At 37.7% G+C, this 14838-nt stretch overlaps 1 protein-coding gene across 1 annotated transcript in view; it reads left to right on the top strand.

Moving 5' to 3' along the window:
- The window catches only part of STPG2 (sperm tail PG-rich repeat containing 2), a 622600-nt gene that overhangs the window by 326607 nt on the left and 281155 nt on the right, over positions 1-14838 (top strand). The gene's annotated exons all lie outside the window — the stretch shown is intronic.

The raw sequence follows: 14838 nt of genomic DNA on the forward strand, positions 1-14838 counted from the left end.
TGGGAAATGGAAGGGAGGCAAAAAGGAAGGGATATAATGTATACCGATGGCTGATTCATGTTGAGGTTTGACAGAAAACAACAAAATTCTGTAAAGCAATTATCCATAAATTAACAAATGCATAAAAAACTCTAAAGCTTTTTATAGCAAAGGAAGCAAAGTGAAAAGATGACCTAAGGAATGGGAGAAAATGTTTGCAAACCATGTATCTGGTAAGCCATTAATCTCCAAAATATGTAAGGAACTGCTATGACTCAATAGCACAAAAAATAATAACCCTGTTAAAAATGTGCTGAGGACTTGAATGCAATGTTACTCAAAGAAGGCATATAAGTGACCAACAGGTGTGTGTGTGTGTGTGTGTGTGTGTGTGTGTGTGTGTGTGTGTGTATACATAAAAGTTCTGTGTTACTAATCATCAAGGAACTGCAAATCAAAACCACAATGAGATACTCTCTTGCACCTATCAGGATATATCTGATAAAGGATGGCCTTTATCACAAAAAGCAAAGGACTAATGTTGGGAAGATGTGGAGAACTGGAACACTTGCACGCTGTCGCTAGAAATGCAGAATGGTGCAGCTGCCTAGGAAAACAATATGCAGTTTCCTCAAAAAACTGAAAATGGAACTACCGTATGACCTAGCAATCCTACTTCACTTTTTTATCCCCAATTAAAATGAGAATCCTGAAGAGGTTTTAGTACCTTAAAGAGGGAAATTTTACAATATGGGACAATGTGAACAAACCCTGAGGGCATTATACTAGGTGAAATAAGTCATTCACAGAATGACAAATACTGTATATTCTCATTTATATGAAGTATCTGAAGTAGTCAAATTCATAAAATCAGAGTGGATTCATGGTTCCCATGGACTATGAAGAGAGAAAATGGGGAGTTACTAATCAATGGCTTGAAGTTTCAATTAAGCAAGATAAATAAGCTCTGTGTTGTGCTGTGCTTAGTCACTCAGTCGTGTCCGACTCTTTGCAACCCTGTGGATTGTAGCCCTCCAGGCCCCTCTGTCCATGGGGATTCTCCAGGCAAGAATACTGGAGTGGGTTGCCATGCCCTCCTCTAGGGAGTCTTCCCAACCTAGGAATCGAACCCAGGTCTCCCTCATTGCAGACACATTTTAAATAATAACATACACTTAAAAATTATTGAGAGAGTAGATCTTATGTTGTGTTCTTACCACAGTAAGATAAAATTTTAAAAATAACCTTGAACAATTGAAAGTGAAAACTTTTCCCCCTCATTGTTTCAAACTCAAGGACATTCAGCTGGAGTGGTTTTTTTTCATGGTCTACTAGTCTGTACTCAGCTATGCATTTTTAGTTTCAGTTATGCTTTCCTAAATTGTAGCCACCTATATTAAGCATTTAGTTCATTTAATAGTAAAATCAGCAAAAAAAGCAGTGGTTAAAAGTTGTTGCTAAGTGATCTGGAATTCTTAATAGAAGTTCTAGGAAGATAAAAGCCTCAGGATGCTATGTAAATTAGAAGGAAAAAAGAGCATAATTTCCATTTCTTCAAAAAAGAGATTTATCTTGTTCTTTCTTGATTAGAGGGCAAATGTCTTCTATTTTTATCATTTCCCCACTGATGGTTGTGGCAGAATAACTGCCTCTCCAAAGATGTCTATATCCTAATCTTCTGAACCTGTGAAATGGTGTATTCATCTGTTAAACCTGCCATAGCAAAGTACCACAAACTAGATGCTTTAAAACAACAGAAATTTATTTTCTCATTGCTCTGGAGGCAAGAAGTTCCCATAAAGGTGTCAGCAGGGCGCATGCTCCCTTTGAAACCTGTAGAGGAAAAACCTGTAGAGGAAAATTGCCTCCTCCAGCTTCTGGGGTTTGCTGGAAATCCTTGACATTCCTTGGCTAATAGATGTATCTCTTCAATCTACATGGCCACACAGCTGTCTTCTCTGTGTCTCCTCTTATGATAAAAGCATAAGTCATAATGGATTAGGAGCCTACCTAGTCCATTGGGCTTCCCTGATATCTCAGTTGGTAAAGAATCTGCCTGCAATGCAGGAGACCCCTGTTTGATTCTTGGGTTGGGAAGATCCGTTGGAGAAGAGATAGGCTACCCACTCCAGTATTCTTGGGCTTCCTTTATGGCTCAGCTTGTAAAGAATCTGCCTGCAATGCAGGAGACCTGGATTTGATCCCTGGGTTGGGAAGATCCCCTGGAGAAGGGAAAGGCTACCCACTCCAGTATTCTGGCCTGGAGAATTCCATGGACTATATGGCCCATGAGGTCGCAAAGAGTTGGACACGACTGATCGACTTTCACTCGCAGCAATCCTGTTTCCAAATAAGGTCACATTCTGAGGTCCTGAGAGATAGAACTTTAATATTATTTTGGGGATGACACAATTCAACCCATAATACATAGCAGAAGTAATTAAGGTTGCCAGTCAGCTGATTAGATGGGGAGATTATCCCAAAGTTTTCATGGGGGTGCAGTGTAATCACAAGGGTCCTTATAAGTGAAAGAGGGAAACAGGAGTTCAGAGTGACATTGTTAGAGAGATTCCACCTGCCACTGCTGTCTTTGAAGACTGAAGGAATCATGAGCTAAGGAGTGTGGGTAGCCCTTGGAAGCTAGAAAATGTGAGAAAATGGATTTTCTTCTAGAGCTTCCAAAAAGAAATGAAGCCCCACAGTGAGACCAATTTTTAAATTTCTTCTCTCCAGGGCTTACAATATAGTAAATTTCCATTACTTTAAGCCACTGTGTTTGTGATAGTTTGTTATAGCTTCAGTAGGAAACAAAAATACTGACCCTTGCTATAGTAAGGTATATGTTGTTATTTAGTTGCTAAGTTGTATCCGATTCTTTGTGACACCATGGACAGGCTCCTCTGTTCTTGGGATTCTCCAGGCTAGAGTACTAGAGTGGGTTACTATTTTCCTCTCCAGGGCATCTTCCTGACCCAGGGATTGAATTTGCATCGGCAGGTGGATGCTTTACCACTAAGCCACCAGGGAAGCCCAATAAGGTATATACAGAGACAGTAAAGACTTGGGTTAGTGTAACGTCTCTTCCAGTATGACTGTCTTTAGATGGTTAGCATTATATTTTCTTTATGATCCTCTTTTGTTTCCGTTCATGACTTATTAAACATAGAATTGTTGGCTTAAATGTTTGGAAGAAACATCAAGAACATATAGTTCAACCCACTGTTTCAAGATTATGTTCTCTCTATAGCATTCTTGTGAGGTTATAATATTTTGACATGCATACCATGTAAATTGAAATTTATCCCCTCCTGAGGAGTACATGTATCCAGATATGGTCTGGCTTTGCCTCAATAACTTACTAGGGAAGAGATACTTATCACAACTTGGTTTATTGATTTAAACCCATACATTGATGATACATCTAGAGCTAGGTTCTTGGCAGGGTACCTTGTATGAGGTGGGTATGTAAAACCCAAACCTTTGTTCCTGTCCTTGAGCTCTTATATTGGTGGGGGAATTTGACCTTCAGTAGCAAGGACCTTATTGTAATGAGCTCTCCAGTAGCATACGCTGGGAACAAAGTTCCCAACAAAGACATAGAAATAATGAGTTCTATTCAGATGTATGAAGACCAATAAATGACCATGAAAATATGAAATAACTGGCATGTCTGAGGGATAGCAAGTTATATAATGTGACATGGTGCTAAGAGTGGCAGAAGATGAGCATGTGGGTTAAATCACAGACAACCTTGATGTGCCATCGGAAGCTATGAAAGAGGGGAGCAGCACATCAGGTTCATACTAGAGAGAACTTGTGCTAGTGTTGGGAAAGGCCTGGAAGGAGGAGCAGAGTGACTGGTTAGGAGGCTCTTGCAATAGTTCAGATGGCCATATTTCCTAGAATTTCTGGCGTTCCAAAACTCTCTGATTTATTACCTAGATAGATAAAGATAAATCGCATTCTTTCTTGTGATTCATCTTTAGATTCCATCTGAAACTCAGTAAACAAGTTCCTGAAACTTCACGTGTGTATTTTGCCGGTCCCCTTAAATATTTGTATGTTTCCCTACAGCAGCTGATTTTTCTCGTCTTATCTGAATTGCCAAAATATCAATACTAACTATCAGAGAATAAATCCTCCAACCTTGCTTTCCACATATGTTGAAAAATTCAGCTACTTACTCCCTGATCATGTAATATTGCTGGAGATTCTTGATGACTTACATTTCTTCTGATTACCTTTTAATTTCCTTTTTTCCCCACTCAGTCCTGATTGCTACTTTATGTCTCACTATCCTTAATATTTTTTTCCTCCTTCCACTCCTTTAATCTGAAACACAGAATTTGACTGTTCTTCCCCCAAAGTACCATACACAGCAGACTTTGATAAAGGTAGGTGGTAAGAAATTGGGGTTACTTAAGAGAGTAGTGACAATGCTGACCTTTTTCCTGAGCCCTGTACTCTGGGAAAGCAGTGGAGATTAAGCAATCCCCCACCCTTTTGTGTTCTGTCTAAAAGCTAATGGCAAAAGACATCCTACCCTGACATCCTTGGGTATTAGACCAGCCTCCATCCTTTCTTATGACACCCAAAAGACTCAGAGACGATTCACATTTAGCTTTCTCTGTAAACCTTCAGGCCCCTTTGCCTTTCTTTGAGACATTTCTCATTAGTGACATCTTTTATGCAGTAGCCTTGTCACCTTAAAAAAAAAGTACAGTGTGAGAGTTATGAGTTAAGTTTGTTTGGAGCAATATGAGGACTGTAGCCTGAGAGCACCGCAGATAGCTCTGAGACACTGTTTCAAAGAGGTAGAGGGGAAGGACAGTATATATGTGATTTTGGTAAAAGAGGAATATGTGCAGTCAAGCATGTTCATTTTGTTTTGGAAAGTTTCTGCTGGTCTCGTGAAGCTTCCACTAGTCACGAGAAACAGTCATTACCATGAAGGATTTTAGTGCTTTTCCAGATATGAGGAGATACAAGAATTGAGCTCATAAAATCAGCAGCTGAGAATATCTATCTGAAAACCTGTCCTGCCAGTTTTCTGGGAGCACAGAGTGTGTTCTTTCTGCTCTCCACCCTGAACAACTTGAGAGGGTGTTGGAGATCAGCAGCTGCAGCCGCACATGATTTAATGTAGAGGTAGAGGGCTGCACCCATGTACACCAAGTGCCGGTTTGTGGTTCAGTTCAGTCGCTCACTCGTGTCCGACTCTTCGCGACCTCATGGACCACAGCTAGGCAGGCCTCCCTGTCCATCACCAACTCCCGGAGTCTACTCAAACTCATGTCCATTGAGTCGGTGATGCCATCCAGCCATCTCATCCTCTGTTGTTCCCTTCTCTTCCCGCCCTCAATCTTTCCCAGCATCAGGGTCTTTTCCAATGAGTCAGCTGTTCACGTGAGGTGGCCAAAGTATTGGAATTTCAGCTTCAACATCAGTCCTTCCAGCGAACACCCAGGACTGATCTCCTTTAGGATGGACTAGTTGGATCTCCTTGCAGTCCAACGGACTCTCAAGAGTCTTCTCCAACACCACAGTTCAAAAGCATCAGTTCTTCGGTGCTCAGCTTTCTTTATAGTCCAGCTCTCACTTCCATACATGGCTCCTGGAAAAACCATAACCTTGATGAGACAGACCTTTTTTGGCAAAATAATGTCTCTGTTTTTTAATATGCTGTCTAGGTTGGTCATAACTTTCCTTCCAAGGAGTAAATTAAATTAAAATAAATTAAATTTCATGGGTGCAGTCACACCGAATAACTGTGCACTTAACTGTTCATTGTATTTTGTCTTTCTCATCACCTAACAATTGAAATATAAGGAATATGTATCAATTTTTCCTGTGTCTTTTGCCATGCCCTTCTCTAGAAGATATATTATTTCCAACTTTCTGTCATCCTGCTAAATCCTCTGCCATTTTTCCATCTAAATTTTGTCTCTCTAATTTATTGAATTCCTCATCCCTTTCCTATCTAGAATGCCAGAGCAAAATAAAATTAAATATCCTTTATTTTTTAACAGAGTATTTTATTTTCTTCTTCTTCTTCTTTTTTTTTTTTTTTTACACTTTCTGTGCAGATCTCTCTCTAGGGCCTCTCTGTTCTCACATGGATGGCTTTCTAAAATGCTTTGAAAAAACTAAGGTCATTCTTTTTTGAAATATTTGCCACCACTTCTTAATATAACACATTTATGACCCATTTAAAAGACTGAAAGACAATAATTCAGGACCCCTAAAGCCTAGACTGACAACTTTAATTAATGTATGAAAATAACAGCTATAATAATTTTAAGTAAAATTAACTTTTTTAGTATATATCTTGTTTAGCAATGTTCACCAACAACATTGTAATGTAGATTTTTCTTTTCTTCATTGAAGGTGGACTGAGTGTCAGGGAAGTTCAGTGTTTTGCCGTTAATTTCGTGTAGTAAATTGGGGCTAATATAAGACTAATGATATAGTCACAGATGTTAAACTCACAACTCATTCAGCCTATTTACATCTCTATTAAATATCAGAAAATGACAAGAAAAACACATTACACCGAATCAATATGAATTCAATGACCATTAATCATGCGTGCATATATTTGTTTAGAAACTTGGTTGTGTTTGAGTTAGTGTAGGTTTTAGTCTCAATGTACATAAAGTGTTGCAAATACTAATCAGAAGGAGATCTATTGTCCTGTGTTAGGGATGTATATGCATATATATGTGTATATATGCATGTGTGTGTGTGGGGGTTCAGAAGTAGCAATAGAAAATGCTAAAATTCATAGAATTCTGGAAAGTTTTGAGTATAGTAAATTATATGTCAAGAAGGATTTACTCTGCAAAGTACTTACTTTCATGTAACCACAACCCTGAGTTAAGTCTATATTGCATTTGAGAGCATCAATATCACAGAGCAGAGCATTCACATAATTGCTGCCTAATGTTAGTGATGAGAAAATGCATTTGTGGTTGGAGTAAGCTTAATTAGGAGAAGAGCTGCTTGTGACATAATTAACTTTATTTTAGGAGGAAGTCAATGAGAAGTTTTCAAAGGGTTTTTTGTTATGGAGATAAAAGGATAAGGTAATGAAGAGATGGACACAGATTATCAGTTAGAAGTCCAGTATCAGGTTTTCATCTTCATGGATGCTACATGTGATATGTAGTCAGTGTAAAAAGAGAAAATATCTGTGATTCACATTCTCTCACATCTTTCACTTGATGTTTTCAGTGCTTGGGGAAAAGTCCAGGGGTTTTGAAATGATAGTGCATTCAAATAGTGGCTCTTACAAATTATTGGTTTGAGTTACAATCAACAGTAGTAGCTTGCTGCCTTGATTATTTCCTAGCTGCCTGCTGTAGCAAAGAAGGGTGCATCTACAAGCAGATAGGGTAATGGAACAAGGAGGCAATATGAGGAGCACATGGAAATTTAACCAGATGTAGGAAGGCTTTAGAAAGTACTTCAAACTCTTTTTCTGATTGTCTGTATTAGTTTTCTTTTACTAAACTTAAAAGGAGGAAAATATAAATAGTGGAAATGCTCCTATGCTTCTTGAATGAGAGGAGTGAATATGAAATTGAGGTGATTCCTCCTAAGGAACACTAATTTCTTCCTGAAACAGGAGTCAGAGTCACTTTCTGAAAGGACAGAGTTGGAATAGTCTATAAAGAATGTAAGTGGCACTACTTCCTTTGTATTTTCTATTAATTTTACCTAATGATTTCTAAATAGAAAACATCACAGTATGCCAAGGGAGAATTTATCACAGAGATTTATTCATGTCCTTCAAAAAGCGGGAGTCTTTAAAATAACTCTTGCAGCGAGAGAGGAAGGAGAAAAAGAAATTTAGAAATTTAAAAAACAGAAAGAGAGTGTAGAGGAAAGAGAAAAAATAATCCTGGTAAGAAACAAATCAGAAGTGTACTCAGGCAATGTTGATTCGTGCATTAGAAGCCGTGAATCTGAAGAACTAATCCATGTCATAGTCAGAGTTTTTCACTGTGGATGTGAATCTTATGCCAGGCGTCATAATTATTTATGTCTTTAGAGCATCTCTTTCCAGACTCTGCTTCCTAAGACTTTTATCCAAGGTCTTTTTAATGTTTAAAACCAAAGAACATAATGTTGAATATAGATAAGAATATATAACAATAGGATGGATTTTATATATCTTTCACAGAGGATCTTTTTGTAAGAATTCATCCTTAGAGCATTTCACTAGTCTGCAGTATGTTCAGAGAGCCCAGTAGATATAAATTAATATAAAGGTTTAAGTGATTTCTTTGTTTAAGAGTTTTGGTCACATTTAGATATACAGACGATGCTAGTCTATTCTTAAGAGCCAAATGGTTTATAAACAAATCAAGTAAAGATGAAAGGAGATAAAGGGAATATAAAGCTTATCTTTATTTTTTCGTAAAGAAATGGGCAATTTATACTACTAGGGCAAAGAAAATGCAGTATGTCTGTGGAAAATAGGCTTATGTCAGAAAAATAAAGATACCTCAGTTGTAGAGCAGATATTAATAAATCCTTACAATAGAAAAAAATGCAAGAGAATGCAGTATGAGCGCATTTTTTCCTCATTGAACTATTATGTTGCTTTTCATGAACAAGTAATTAAGGTAAAATGTTTTTCAAGGTTTCATACATTGTACTCTGATTGCAGTTAAGAGTATATTGTTAGAGGATATACTTGAATCACTAATAGACATATAGCATTCTCTGCAGGATTTAAAAAATATTTTACAATTGAGAAGCTATAGGTAAAGACTCATTATTTACTAGGTAAATGAAAATAATAAGAAAAAGTATTTAACATTCCCCAAAAACTTATCACAAAAAAAGATTTTTTTGAAGTTTGAAGGTAAGCAGACATCTCATGTTAACCCTTTTGGTCATTGAATTTGACTCACTAACTTCATCATCCATTCACTCAGAGTGGTCTTTCCAAAAATATGGTAACCAAAATATCAAGCCACAGGATGGATATTCCTATGTTATGAATGTGGTAAGTGAATTTCTAGGGTGGCCTCAGTGATTCTCACTTCCTGGCATTCATGGCCTTGAGTTTGGATCTTTGACAATGGACAGGGGAGAAAAAGATGTATGTGTGGAGGCTGTCGGTCAGATGGGAATGGGGGTCTGTGAAGGTCTCCTCTGATTCATTTTCTCAGTGAGATAGAAAGTACTGTAATTGGCTGAGAGTGAAGATTTATTGGGTGATTGAGAAGAGAGAAGGTGTGGAATAGTCATTTAGGAGTGAGAGACTACATAGACCAGGCAGAAATTGTATGACTGAATGGCAATGTTAAGAGTCCTTAGAGGTGGGAAGTAGATATCTGAGACTGGGGCCTGGAAGAGAAGTCCAGGCTAGACGTGTGAAGTTGCGGATTGAGAACCCAATTGATGACAAGTGAAGTCAGGGAAGATGATTGAAACAGAAAAGTGCCAGGAATCTGCCTCTTCCCTAAAAAAACAATTGTACTGCTAGGAACTAAAGTGTTTGTTTTGGAACTCTGGAGTCTGTTTGATCACTGGACCCTCCAGAGGAAAGCTTGACTGGTACATTGCTGTTAATACCTGTCAATTTCAGCTTTCAGTGCATTGTAACAACTCTCATACTCCGCCCCATGGAAGGCAACTGTGGAAATGGCAACCTACGTTTCTGGATTGGGCTGCTGGAGCCAGGGTGGACAGTGAGGACCTTGTACTTCAATTATTGGGACTATGTGTTCTGATTGCATATTGCTTTTTCTGATCATTTTGGTGCACAAAGTCACCATTGTTTTAATCCCTACTGGCTAAAGCAGCTTCCAGAAGATTTAGAAAGACAGAACTTGATCGTTTTTCAGACATTCAAAAATGGCCATGCACACAGGGGTTTATAAAGTGACTGGGCATGCCAGAGAAAGACTGTGGCTTAGAAAAGACCTGAGACCTGTGTTCACGAATAGGAAGCTTTAACCTTGCTAAGATGTCAGTACTACTCAAAGTGATCTACGGACTCAACACAATCTGTATCAAAATTTTAACAGCCATTGTCTCAAAAATGAAAAAGCAATCCCCAAATTCCTAGAGAATTGCAAGGAGCCTTGGATAGCCAAAACAGGCTTGAAAAAGAATAAAGTTGGAAGACTCACATTTAGAAAGACTGTGGCTTAGAAAAGACCTGAGACCTGTGTTCATGAATAGGAGGTTTAACCTTGCTAAGACGTCAGTATAACCTCAGATATGCAGATGACACCATCCTTATGGTAGAAAGTGAAGAGGAACTAAAAAGCCTCTTGATGAAAGTGAAAGAGGATTCATGTCAATGTATGACAAAACCAATACAGTATTGTAAAGTAAAATAAAGTAAAAATAAAAATTTAAAATCAATGAAAATTAAAAAAAAAAAACAAAAAAATAAAAAAGAAAGTGAAAGAGGAGAGTGAAAAAGTTGGCTGAAAGCTCAACATTCAGAAAATGAAGATCATGGCATTTGGTCCCACCACTTCATGGGAAATAGATGGGGAAAGAGTGTCAGACTTTATTTTGGGGGGCTCCAAAATCACTGCAGATGGTGATTGCAGCCATGAAATTAAAAGATGCTTACTCCTTGGAAGGAAAGTTATGACCAACCTAGATAGTATATTGAAAAACAGAGATATTACTTTGCCAACAAAGGTCTGTCTAGTCAAAGCTATGGTTTTTCCAGTGGTCATATATGGATGTGAGAGTTGGACTGTGAAGAAAGCTGAGTGCCTAAGAATTGATGCTTTTGAAGTGTGGTGTTGGAGAAGACTCTTGAGAGTCCCGTGGACTACAAGGAGATCCAACCAGTCCATCCTAAAGGGGATCAGTCCTGGGTGTTCTTTGGGAGGACTGATGCTGAAGCTGAAACTCCAATACTTTGGCCACCTCACGCGAAGAGCTGACTCATTGGAAAAGACCCTGATGCTGGGAAAGATTGAGGGTGGGAGGTGAAGGGGACAACAGAGGATGAGATGGCTGGATGGCATCACGAACTCAATGGACATGAGTTTGAGTGAACTCTAGGAGTTGGTGATGGACAGGGAAGCCTGGTGTGCTATGATTCATGGGGTTGCAAAGATTTGGACATGACTGAGTGACTCAACTGAACTGAACTGAAGATGTCAGTACTATGCAAAGTGATCTACAAACTCAACACAATCTATATCAAAATTTTAACAGCCATTGTCTCAGAAATGAAAAAGCAATCCCCAAATTCCTAAAGAATTCCAAGGAGCCTTGCATAGCCAAAACAGGCTTGAAAAAAGTTGGAAGACTCACATTTTTTGACTTCAAAACTTACAACAAAGCTATAGGAATTAAAATAGTATGATGCTTGCACATGGACAGACATTTAGACCAGTGAAATAGCCTAGAAATAAACCCTTAGGTATATAATCAATTAATTTTAAACAGGAATGCCAAGATCCTTCAGTGTGGCAAAGATAATCTTTTCAACATATATTGCTGGGAAAACTGGATGTCCACATGCGAAGGAATGCAGTTACATGTACATCTATATACCCTACAACTCAACAACAAAAAAGCAAATTTAAAAGAAAGGGCAAAGTTCTTAAAATGATATTTGTCCATTGCAGATATGTAGCTGGCCAAAAAGCACATGAAAAAGTCTCAGAATAGAGAGACTTTGACAGGTATTTGTATACCCATGTTCATAGCTGAAAATGTGGAAACGACTCAAACGTCCATAACAATGAATAGATAAGCAGAGTTTGTTACATGCATACAACTGAATATTGTTCAGCCATAAAGGGGAATGAAATGTTGATATATTGACTTTGAGACACCATCATTCTTTGTGAAAGGAGCCAGACTCAGAAGGACAGATATTGTATAGTTCCACTTACATGAGGCACCTAGAATAGGCAAATACATAAGAGAGTACTATAGAGATTACCAGGTGTTGAGAAGACGGCAGAAGGGGCAGTTATGTAATCGGAACAGGATTGTTGAGGATGTAGAAAATATTTTGAGTATAGGTAATGGTGATGGTTACACAGCACTGTGAATATATTTAATGATAACCAAATTATGCTCTTTTAAATTGCTTAAGTTATTAATATTGTGTTATATACATTTTACCACAATGAAAAAAATTTTTAAAGGCACCTATCTGAAGTTTGCATTCATGAATTTAGAGTGAGTCCAGTCAGTACGACTGATTAGTTTTCTTTAGCATTGCTGGAGTCATTGACATGCCAATGAGTAATTGAGACAATTTACATCTAATAGGAAGATATTCTACTATTCATATAAAAAGAAGCTTTAGGAATTCAGAGAACTAAGAAATTAAAGGGTATGTTAGACTGGTTGAAAAAGGCTTTGTGAAGAATACAATATTTGAATAGAGCCTTGGGGATTTTAGATATATGAGAAAAGAGAACATTAAATCTTGGTATGAAAAACAAATACATTAGTCTTGGATTCTGTAATTAGCATGATATTAATATATTATAAGGGGTTTACCTGGTGGCTCAGAGGTTAAAGCGTCTGCCTGCAATGCAGGAGACCAGGGTTCGATCCCTGGGTCGGGCAGATCCCCTGGAGAAGCAAATGGCAACCCACTCCAGCATTCTTGCTTGGAGAATCCCATGGACAGAGGAGCCTGGTGGGCTACAGTCTATGGGGTCGCAAAGAGTCGGACATGACTGAGCGACTTCACTTTAATGATACAGGGTAAGTTTGAGCAGATAGTTAATGTAAAGACATGGGATAGACATTTGGGATATGTATGGTATAAAAGCATGGAAGGTGGCATAAAACTAGATTTTAAATGGTCATAAAACCAAGGATGAAGAGTGTATATTTTTTCTATGGAACTGGAAACAAGTATAACAGAGAGGAGATATGATATGATCAATATTTTAGGAATATTGACTGAGCAGCACTGTGGAGGGCAGTATGACTGAAATTAGTGAGGCAATGAGAGGGATGAATTCAGAGACAGATGTGGTAACTAGGCTGTAGCAGTCATCTTGCCAACACAAGAGGACAGCTGATAGAACCACATACATACTTACTCACTTGGCAGTTGACCCACCACTGAAAGCCACCTAACTCTACACGTCTTTCTATATAAGAGAAATAATTGCTTATTTGTTTAAGCCAGTGGGTGCATTTTCTGTTTTCTATCACTTTTTGACAAAATTGTACCTGACAGAAATGCTTAGTTCGGTGGCTGGTATACGCAAGTGTTCAAAACGTATATTGGTGAGTACGATAATGTGTGCATCTCTAGATCAGGCACTCAGTATGGTTAGCAGATAATAGGCCTTTAAACATAACAGTAAAAGTTCCAGTAGACAAAGTAATTGGAAAATGAAATAGGGTATATAAAGGGCTTAGAAGTTCCCCATTATGTTAGAGGTGCACAGAGTTGAGCCTGCTGTGCCCTTCACCATACTCAAACATATATAAACAAAAAGTTTAAAAAGATGACAACGATTATGTCAGTTTAGTTAGTTTAAGGCCTTTAAAACCCTTACAAAAATCCCACTGTTAGTAATTGATAGCCTTATAATTTAGCTGACTAGATTTTGCATATGATCTCATCTCAGAATGTCATCCATTATCTATTAAAATTCCTGGTACAAGCCATCATCCAAATCTTTGGTTTTTTGTATGTTTGATATGGTGACATACAACTACTTCTCAGTATTTTTCTGTGTGGATTAAGTTTTACCCCTTCTCTTTCTGGCAGTACGAGAACTTAGTGGAGAAGTTCAATTGTTAAGTCACATAATCATTTCAAGTATATTGTCGATGAAATCGTATTGGGTAAAGCCTGGAACAAACAATATTTTAGTATGTTTAACTTCAAAATCTATGGACTTAAGTATGAATATTGTTTCAGCCAAGTTATTATATATTGCTTTGTTTTTAAGCTTTTTAAAATGGCATCCTTTAGTAAGCTAAAGATACAAATTAATACGGTTTTGTGTGTGTACAAGGTAACAATATATTAAAGGTTTAACTATAAATTCAGTTCAGTCGCTCAGTCGTGTCCGACCCTGCAACCCCATGAATCATAGCACTCCAGGCCTCCCTGTCCATCACCAACTCCTGGAGTTCACCCAAACTCAGGTCCATCAAGTCGGTGATGCCACCCAGCCATCTCATCCTCTGTTGTCCCCTTCTCCTCCTGCCCCCAGTCCCTCCCAGCATCAGGGTCTTTTCCAATGAGTCATCTCTTCGCATGAGGTGGCCAAAGTAAAGGTCATCTATAATTCTCATGAGTATGTCTGTTTCATAATGATTATTCAGGCAAACTTTATCCATCAGTATTAAATGATCATCTGCATAAAGAAAATGAAACCTGATGTAAAGGTTTCATTATATTACATAGAAATGGCAATTAGAACATCCAAGAACTTTTAGAAAAAAAAAAGACGAGGTACTTAAGTCCAAAAGATAAATTAGTTCAAATGACTCCCATCTTCTCATACTACATTTTGTATAGAAGATTAGAAATCCAGATGTTAAGATGAACTGTTTATTTTTCAAATAAGTATTGAATTGCAGTGTAATTTTGAGAACCTTCACTTTGTTAACTCTTAACTGCTGTTTAATTTACTTGAAGGGAGTATTTTGTAAAGATGAAATAATATACACATATGACATGAATTTTCCTTGAATTTTCTTAATCAATTTTCATCTATGTTCATTGACCAAAGTAGTCCTGTATAAATCAATATAAGGCTCTTTTACTCAATCAAGGTTTTCCTGAATTCTGAATAAAACACATTGTGTCTTCCCATAAATATTTAGATGACAGCTTTTTAATGTTTTATTTATGACTATTAAGTTTACTAAAGATCT

The sequence above is a fragment of the Ovis aries genome, chromosome 6 (assembly GCF_016772045.2).
Source record: "Ovis aries strain OAR_USU_Benz2616 breed Rambouillet chromosome 6, ARS-UI_Ramb_v3.0, whole genome shotgun sequence".
Lineage (NCBI taxonomy): Eukaryota > Metazoa > Chordata > Mammalia > Artiodactyla > Bovidae > Ovis > Ovis aries.